The following is an 8,159-nucleotide window of genomic DNA, read 5'->3' on the forward strand; positions in this document are numbered from 1 at the left end:
TCTCTGGGTGGGCTAATGCGGATTCTCTTTTACACTCCCCTCATCCTATTTGTTTTCGATGTTCCCCTTCTCCTCATTCAAACAAATTTTGCATCCACTGCTCTTAATAGAGAACAGTGGTCTGGGCTGAACTGGGAGGGTTGAAGGAGGCTAAGGGAAAGCAAGAGACATGGGTATTTTAAAGGTCTCTGAAACTCTAGCCCTCCAGAAAGGAAATGGAAATCCCAGAAAAGTTGGAGAAACTGAACCCAAGACCTATGCTAATTTCTACGTGGGCACACACATTCCTGGTATGGAATCTTCCCAAAACCCAGAAGACGGTAGCCTGGAACATTGGGGTAGACACTCTAAGGGTAGGGTAGTCCCTCAGAGCCCAGGGTGGGCAGGAACTATAGTCCCTGACACCCCGGAGTGTGCACACAATAGAGTCTCCATTGCTCAGGACTGACAGACATTGTCGTCTCTCCTGCCTAAACATAATAGTCCCACATGGTCCAAGACAGGGCTGATATATTCGCCCCTCAGCTATAGAACTGGGCAGAAACCTTTGTCCCTCACAAACCAGGACTGTGCACACACTGTATTCCCTACACCCTAGGTCTCTGCAGACACTGCCCCTCACTCACAGCCCACCATGAGGCAGACACAGTAGTCCCTCATAGCTCACAAGTGGGAAAGCACTGACGTATCTCACTGCTGAAGACTGGGGCCTGGAGGAATGACAGAGTGGCTAAAAGGGGCCTTGTTAACAGAACCTTGGGTATTCAGAGTGTATGCACAACGACTGAAGCTCAGTAAGAACCAGATAGCTCTGTAGGTGTCAGTGTGGACAGAGGCTGCCCAAGGATAAAACCCCTCCTCCTCAAAACTAATGTTTCAAAGTCAGATAAGCCTGGCATCTTTAGATACTATTCTGGGGGAGAAGAAAATATTCTGGGTTAAATCTATCTGGAATTAACTGTGGTGATCATTTCTGCAGTGGTTATGTTACAGAAAAAATATGTTAACACCTTTGTGCACACACAAAGGATTTTAGAGAATTAAAATAACCAGGCTTCCACATTTTCCTAGGTTCCATAATCCTTTTGCCTCCATGTTAGAAGATCACTGTGGGAGCACATGGAGAAGGATAGCCTGAATGTGCCTTTGTGCTGCCCTCTCACAGGACTGTCCCCATTGCCAGGAAATTTGGGGTGTTTGGTGCTCAGTACCCACAGAAGAACCTTTCACAGAAATCAACTTCTTACTAGACACGCCTCCAGAGGCAAGGGAAACAAAAGCAACAATGAACTATTGGGACTTCATCAAGATAAAAAGTTTCCGCACAGCAAAGGAAACAACAAAACTAAAAGTCAACCAACAGAATGGGAGGAGATATTTGCCAATTACATATTGGATAAAGGACTAGTATCCAAAATCTATAAAGAACTTATCAAACTCAATACCCCAAAAAACAAAAAATCCAGCCAAGAAATAGAAGACAATGAACAGACATTTCTCCAAAGACATACAGATGGACAACAGACACATGAAAAAATGTTCAACATCACTTGGCATCAGGAAAACACAAATCAAAACCACAGTGAGATACCACCTCACACTAGTCAGAATGGCTAAAATTAACCATTTAGGAAACAACAGAGGTGGGCAAGGAAGCAGCAAAAAGGGAACCCTCTTACAGTGTTGGTGGGAATGCAAACTGGTGCAGCCACTCTGGAGAACAGTATGGAGGGTCCTCAAAAAGTTAAAAATAGAATTGCCCTATGACCCAGCAACAGCACTACTAGGTATTTATCCAAAGGATACAAAAATATTGATTCTAATGGGCACATGCACCCCAATGTTTATAGCAGCACTATCCACAATAGCCAAAATATGGAAAGAGCCCAACTATCCATCGACTGATGAATGGATAAAGAAGATGTGGTATATGTGTGTGTGTGTGTGCTCGCATGCGCACACACACACAGGAGTGTTATGCAGCCATCAACAAGAATGGAGTCTTGCCATTTGCACTGGTGCAGACGGAACCAGAGGGTACTATGCTATGTGAAATTAGAGAAAGACATATACCATATGATTTCACTCATGTGTGGAATTTAAGAAACAGATCAACATAGGGGAAGGGAAGGAAAAATAAAATAAGATAAAAACAGAGAGAGAGGCAAACCATAGGAGACTCTTTTCTTTAAAAAAAGATTTTATTTATTTGAGAGAGAGAGCAGAAGCAGGGGGAGCAGCACAGGAAGAGGGAGAAGCAGGCTCCCCGCTGAGCAGGGAGCCCAATGCGGGGCTTGATCCTAGAACTCTGAGATCATGACCTGAGCTGAAGGCAGACGCTTAACAGACTGAGCCACCCAGGCGCCCCCATAGGAGACTTTTAACTATAGGGAACAAAGTGAGGGTTGCTGGAGGGAGGTGGGGGGTGGGCTAACTGGGTGATGGGCATTAAGGAGGGCGAGTGATGTAATGAGCACTGGGTGTTCTATGCAACTGATGAATCACTAAATTCTACCCATGAAACTAATAATACACTATATGTTAACTAACTTAAATTTAAGTACAATCTTTAAAAGAAAAAGAAAAAAAAAATAGAAATCAACTTCACTATCCCCCGCCTCCAGCCTCCTTAAGAGGTCTTCATAGAGGACCTCAGGTGGTGTGGATTATATGTGAGATCGAAGTTTGATTTTCCCTCAAAGATGTTTCTTCAGCTGCCTGTTTCTACCAGGAAACAGTCCTTATCTCTGCCTTTGACAAGAGAGCCCTTCATGCCGAGTGCTGCTCTCTTGTTGCTCCTTTCTCTCTCTGTTTAGACAGAGACAGTAGATACATGTTTTATAACAGTGGTAGGCCTAGGAAAATCAATTAGCAAGCAGAGTGATCAACAGTAATCATGCTCACTACCTTTTACAAAGCTCTTATTATGTGCCAGGCACCACACAAGCACCTTGAATGCATTATCTCACTTTACCTTAACATGAGACAAGAATTATCTTTTGCACTTTACAGATGAGGAAGGCAAGGGGAGGTTAACTGACTCGCCCAGTCACAGAACTGCTAAGTGTCAGATCAGGATTTCAAAGCAGGTTTTTGCAATTCTGTAGATAATGCACAAAGCTGCTGTGGAGTTGCAGCCAGGCCTCGCACCTCACACCTCGGTGACTTTAGGGAGCTGCCAGGAACACCAGTGAGGCCAAAACTTGGCCTCAGGTAGGGGTGGGAGGGGTAGGTGTGGGTTGTGAGCAGCCTGGGAGGGACCCTGTGAATGATTTGTGTGCCTTCCTTTCCACAAGTGGGTAATTTGGTCTCCTTTCTTGTTTTGCTTTCTGCTTTTGTTTTTTAATTTGAAATAACACCAACCAGTTGGCGAAGCCTGCAGGGAGAACCATTTTATTACTTTTTCTAAATATAATGTGAAAAAGTTGCTGATCCAGAGCTCTGTAGCAGGAACAAATTGTGCAAGGTCTTTTAAGAAGAGGATAGATGGCCATCTGGGACCGTAGAGATGGGGCTCTCCAGAATGGGCTTCTGTGGAGGAGTTAATGCCCACATTTTTGTTCTCTTCCTGAGATAGTCATCATGTTAGAGAAAGAATGAGCATTTTTCATGAACTGTGTTTGAACTTTGTGATACTATTTGCAAGGAGAGCCTCTGGGCCCCAATGGAAAGTCACACTTCCTCCATGAAGCATTCGCTCAGTCTCATTTGCCGAAGGGCCAGACATTCTGCATTTTTTTGGCTTCATTGTACTCCGTCTTGACTATTCCATTTTTGTTGTCTAAATCTGTCTTTGTTTTCTGGGGAGACAGGAGCTGCATCTCACTCTTTCTTTTGCCCACTCCCTCAGCTTCCAGCAGTGATTAGCATATGGTCAGTTCTCGGTAGTCACTTGTTTGATAATGCCTATCCGAGTCCCAAATCTACTCTTTAAATAGGAACAGTAATACATGTACACCCTTTAGGGGTGTCAGGAGTATTAAAGATAATGTATGTAAAGCATTCATCACATTGCCTGCTATGTGGTAGGCCATTAATTAATGGTGATTATCATAATGTGTTTCAGAAATAAATAGTTGCAAATGGAACTCAAGTGGTTTTCCTTCAGGGGGTGGGATTATGTCTCCTGGAACTTGACGGAGGTCGGCCATCTGTGTCGTCATTTACCTTTCTTATCGATCCTTATCCACTCACTGATGAGATCTTCTGGTGATGCTGCCCTGGAAGGTGTAATTAAAATTAAAGCAAAGCAAAGCAAAGCAAAACAAAACAAATACATCAGAGAGTTGAGAAGTGAGGATCAGGAACAGCATGGAAATAGGTTGAAAATGCAAAAGAGACTGTGCCAAAATAGTCTCCACACCTAGGAGAAAAGAGAAATTACATGGGGACTAAAGGTTTTCTAAGAAATGGTAAAAACAATGTGGGAGGGATTCTGGGGAAGAACCACAGATCCAGGCAAGTCAAGTCTGTCAGGGATCTTCAAGATGTTATTGTCAAGCCCTCTCATTATTTATATAAGCCAAGAGGGTATCCGAGAGGTGGTGGAACTTGTCCAATGCCCCCGAGGAGGTAACCAACTGTTCTTTTGTGTTGTGTTGCTCTGCCTTCGAGGATACATTTTTTTACTCTGGGAAATCTTCACCATCTGCATTTAGTTTATGTGCCTTAATTAGGCCCAGGACCCTCTAGTTCCAAGGATGTTGCATGTGGCCCAGGCCTGGCCAGTCAACCCATTCATGCCCTGGAGATGGTAATTAATTCACGGCATGAATTAATCATGTGGCCCAAGCCAGTCCAATGAGAATGGCACCCAAGGTAAATGTAAGAGTTATTGGGAATAATAGTTTTCTTCCTCACTAGATTTGATGCTGGGAGGAAGCGAGGGTGAAACATTTGGAACTCATTTCACCACTAGGTGGAGCCTGAGAATAAAACATCAGGGAAGAAAGCAGAGCCAACAGAGATGGGGTTCTAGCGATATGTGCTTATTTTTTAAATTCTTTTTTTTATTTAAATTCAAATAGCCAACATATAGTACATCATTAGTTTCAGATGTAGAGTTCAGTAATTCATCGGTTGCATATAACACCCACTGTTCATCACATCATGTGCCCTCCTTAATGCCCAACACCCAGTTACCCCATACCCCCACCCACCTCACCTCCAGCACCCCTGTTTCTTTCCCATAGTTAAAGTCTCTCATGGTTTGTCTCCCTCTCTGATTTCTTCCCATTATGTTTTCCCTCCCTTCCTCTATGATCTTCTGTGCTGTTTCTTATATTCCTCATATGAGTGAAACCATGTGATAGTCTCTTTCTCTGATTGACTTATTTCACTCAGCCTAATACCCTCCATTTCATCCACGTTGATGTAAATGTTTAAGATTTCATCTGTTCTGATGGCTGAGTAATATTCCATTGTATATATATATATATATATATATATATATACCACATCTTCTTTATCCATTCATCTATTGATGGACATCTTGGCTTTTTCCGTAGTTTGGTTATTGTGGACATTGCTGCTGTAAACATTGGGGTGCAGGTGCCCCTTTGGATCACCACATTTTTTGAGTCCCTGGATCACACCCACCTGAAGATAGCATAGTTGTAGAGTTATTCCATTACATGAGGCAATAAAATTCCCTCCATTCTTGGTCAGTTTGTGACTATTTTCTTTCACTTTCAACACTAAGAGTTCCAAGATACCAGGTTGCAGTAGGGAATACAATAGATTGGTTCACTCAACATCTGTTCCAATCTTTTCCCAGTGGGTGTCCCTTTACTTCAGGAGTGGGGGAGAGAAGCTAAAAGCTCTAATTCCAAGAGAGTGGGATAGTCCTCATAGCTGGGATTCTATGTGCTTAAGGTTCTGCCAATCAGCTACATTTTGGTGAGATTTGATTTGCAACCAAATTAAATAGGAAAAGAGATGAGGCATCCATTTTGCTTGTTCTGATATAGCAGATGTATGGGGTGTTTCTTTATCCCCATTTCACTGCCACTATGGTAGGACCTAGAGTTAGTGCTTAGGACAGAGAGATGTTGATTTACCTGCTGCCTGATTGTAACAAAAGTAGTAAGCAATTCCTTTGGTGGGCCACTTCTACAGTGATGTTTGGGGTCTTAGTCCTGCACAGCCTGTTCTGCTAGGCCTTCCAGGGATTTTGTAAGCACCTTATTTCCAGTATTAAACCTCTTTCTGTTTGAAATAGCTAGAATGGTTTCTGTTTCCTGCAGTAGAACCCTGACTGGTAACCTAGAAAGCCTGCCTCTGGACATGGCACTTGCTTTCCATGTTAGGCAGCAGCTTTCTGGCCCTCCCTGACCCAAGGCATCTTAGTGCTCTCAGGCAGGAGGCTGCTGACTGTCACCTGGACCCCAGAAGTATGGATTGACTATTGGTGATGCTCGGCTCCCAGCTGATCCATTTTTGGGGGTAGAAGAAAAAGAGCAGAGGTATGGAGAGTGGTGCAAGGGGCTAAGCAGGCTGAACTGGAAGAGAGAACATGAAGTGATTAGCAGTGCACACTCTCCCAGAAGGGGCTTCCTTAGGGTTTGAGAAGAATAGCAGTTGAGCCCTTCTGGGAACACTCCACATGGGGTATCTTAAAGGCAGATTTATGCAGCATCTTTGATTGTGATGCAGCCCAGCCACACTTCCAGGGAGTGAGATGGATTATTGGTTGCTTCTCAAAAGGCACATGTTGGAATCACCAGAACAAAACCAGTGACCTTATGATTTTACCCTAAGCAATTGTGGCCACCTGCCCCTACTATCATATAGATATGAGCACAGCTCGAGGTATTCTCCAGATTTCTGGATCTTAAGTCTTCTCAAATATGTGGATTATTCCCTGAGATTAAGCATAAGGTACTGAGTTCTCACACTGTATTAGCACTGTGCTTACATTTTATTTATTTTTTTAATTTTTTAATTTTTTTGCCCAAACCAGTATAGCTTTTATTGCATCTTTTTAAAATATCACAAATAAGTCTAAAAAATCATCTGGCATCTTGCTGTTTCTGAAGATGGACAACTCAGATCTTATTCATCAGCCTGCTGAACTGTTCCTTTTCAGAAACATAAATACCATCCAAAAATTTTCTGATATCCTTGTTTTTAACAGTTGTGGCTTGCTGAATCAAAACAGCTGAGTTTGATACAAGTTCAATGTCATTTCCTTCAAGAATTAACTCATCTTTTTGGGCTTGAGATACAGAACAAGCAACACCTGGCCTCATTCGAACCATGCGGATGTATTTCTCATCCAAGAAATTTCGGATTTCAACAAGAGAACCATTCTCCTGAATAACAATGTTGATGGGGAAGTGAGCATACACAGACCTCATCTTGTAACGGGAGCCCAGTGTAACGCCCTTGACCATGTTCTGTACGTGACTACAGATAGTGCGAACAGTAGCCAGCTCTTTTCTATTTCCCCACCATTTGTCAGTTCGGAGCCTCTTCTTTTTCTTTCCAAGAAGACTGAGTTCTACATTGATGTGACTGAAGTCCCTTCACAGGGTTCCTCTGGGTCCTTCACAATAACTGTGCGTCCCTTCAGAGTGATGTCGACATTTTCTGGAATGTTGACAGTCTGATTGCTGAGAATGGTCTTCATTCTAGCAGGAGATGTGGCAAAGAGAGCCTGTGCTTACATTTTAATTCAAGCCCCAAATAAGATCCCCTGAACATAAAGATTGTGCAGACTCACTGACTCAACGTGCCATCTGACTGCCCACTAGCATGCCTTCCTAGACTCTAGAGCAAGGGGCCCAGTGTGTGGTTCTTGCACCAGCAGTATCAGCACCACCATGGCACTTGTTAAAAATGCAAATTATCAAGCCCTACCCTAGACCCACAAAATCTGGGATTTCTCATACGGTTACTACAGGGTGATTAAATAGAAACCTAGTGTGTAACACATCTAGCCAAGAACATACAGCCACATGGCTGACACTGCCTGGGTTTGTGTCTGTCTTTGCCCATATTGTCACCTCTGATGGCATTGACTCTCCTCAGCCAGATGGACCTATACTCATGCTTCACATTCTAACTCAAGCATCCTTTGCATATTGGTCTCTGACCTCTTTTCTCACCTTCTACCCTCCTAGTACTAACCCTGTTGAGCTTCCACCTTGTCATTTGCA

The 8,159-nt window shown here is 43.2% G+C and overlaps 1 pseudogene; it reads right to left on the minus strand.

The window, feature by feature from the left end:
- Window positions 1-6,970: 6,970 nt before the first annotated feature.
- On the minus strand, window positions 6,971-7,658 carry LOC118521495 (large ribosomal subunit protein uL6 pseudogene; annotated as a pseudogene).
- Between the last annotated feature and the right edge of the window lie 501 nt (window positions 7,659-8,159).

This window comes from Halichoerus grypus, chromosome 15 (assembly GCF_964656455.1).
Source record: "Halichoerus grypus chromosome 15, mHalGry1.hap1.1, whole genome shotgun sequence".
Taxonomy (NCBI): Eukaryota; Metazoa; Chordata; class Mammalia; order Carnivora; family Phocidae; genus Halichoerus; species Halichoerus grypus.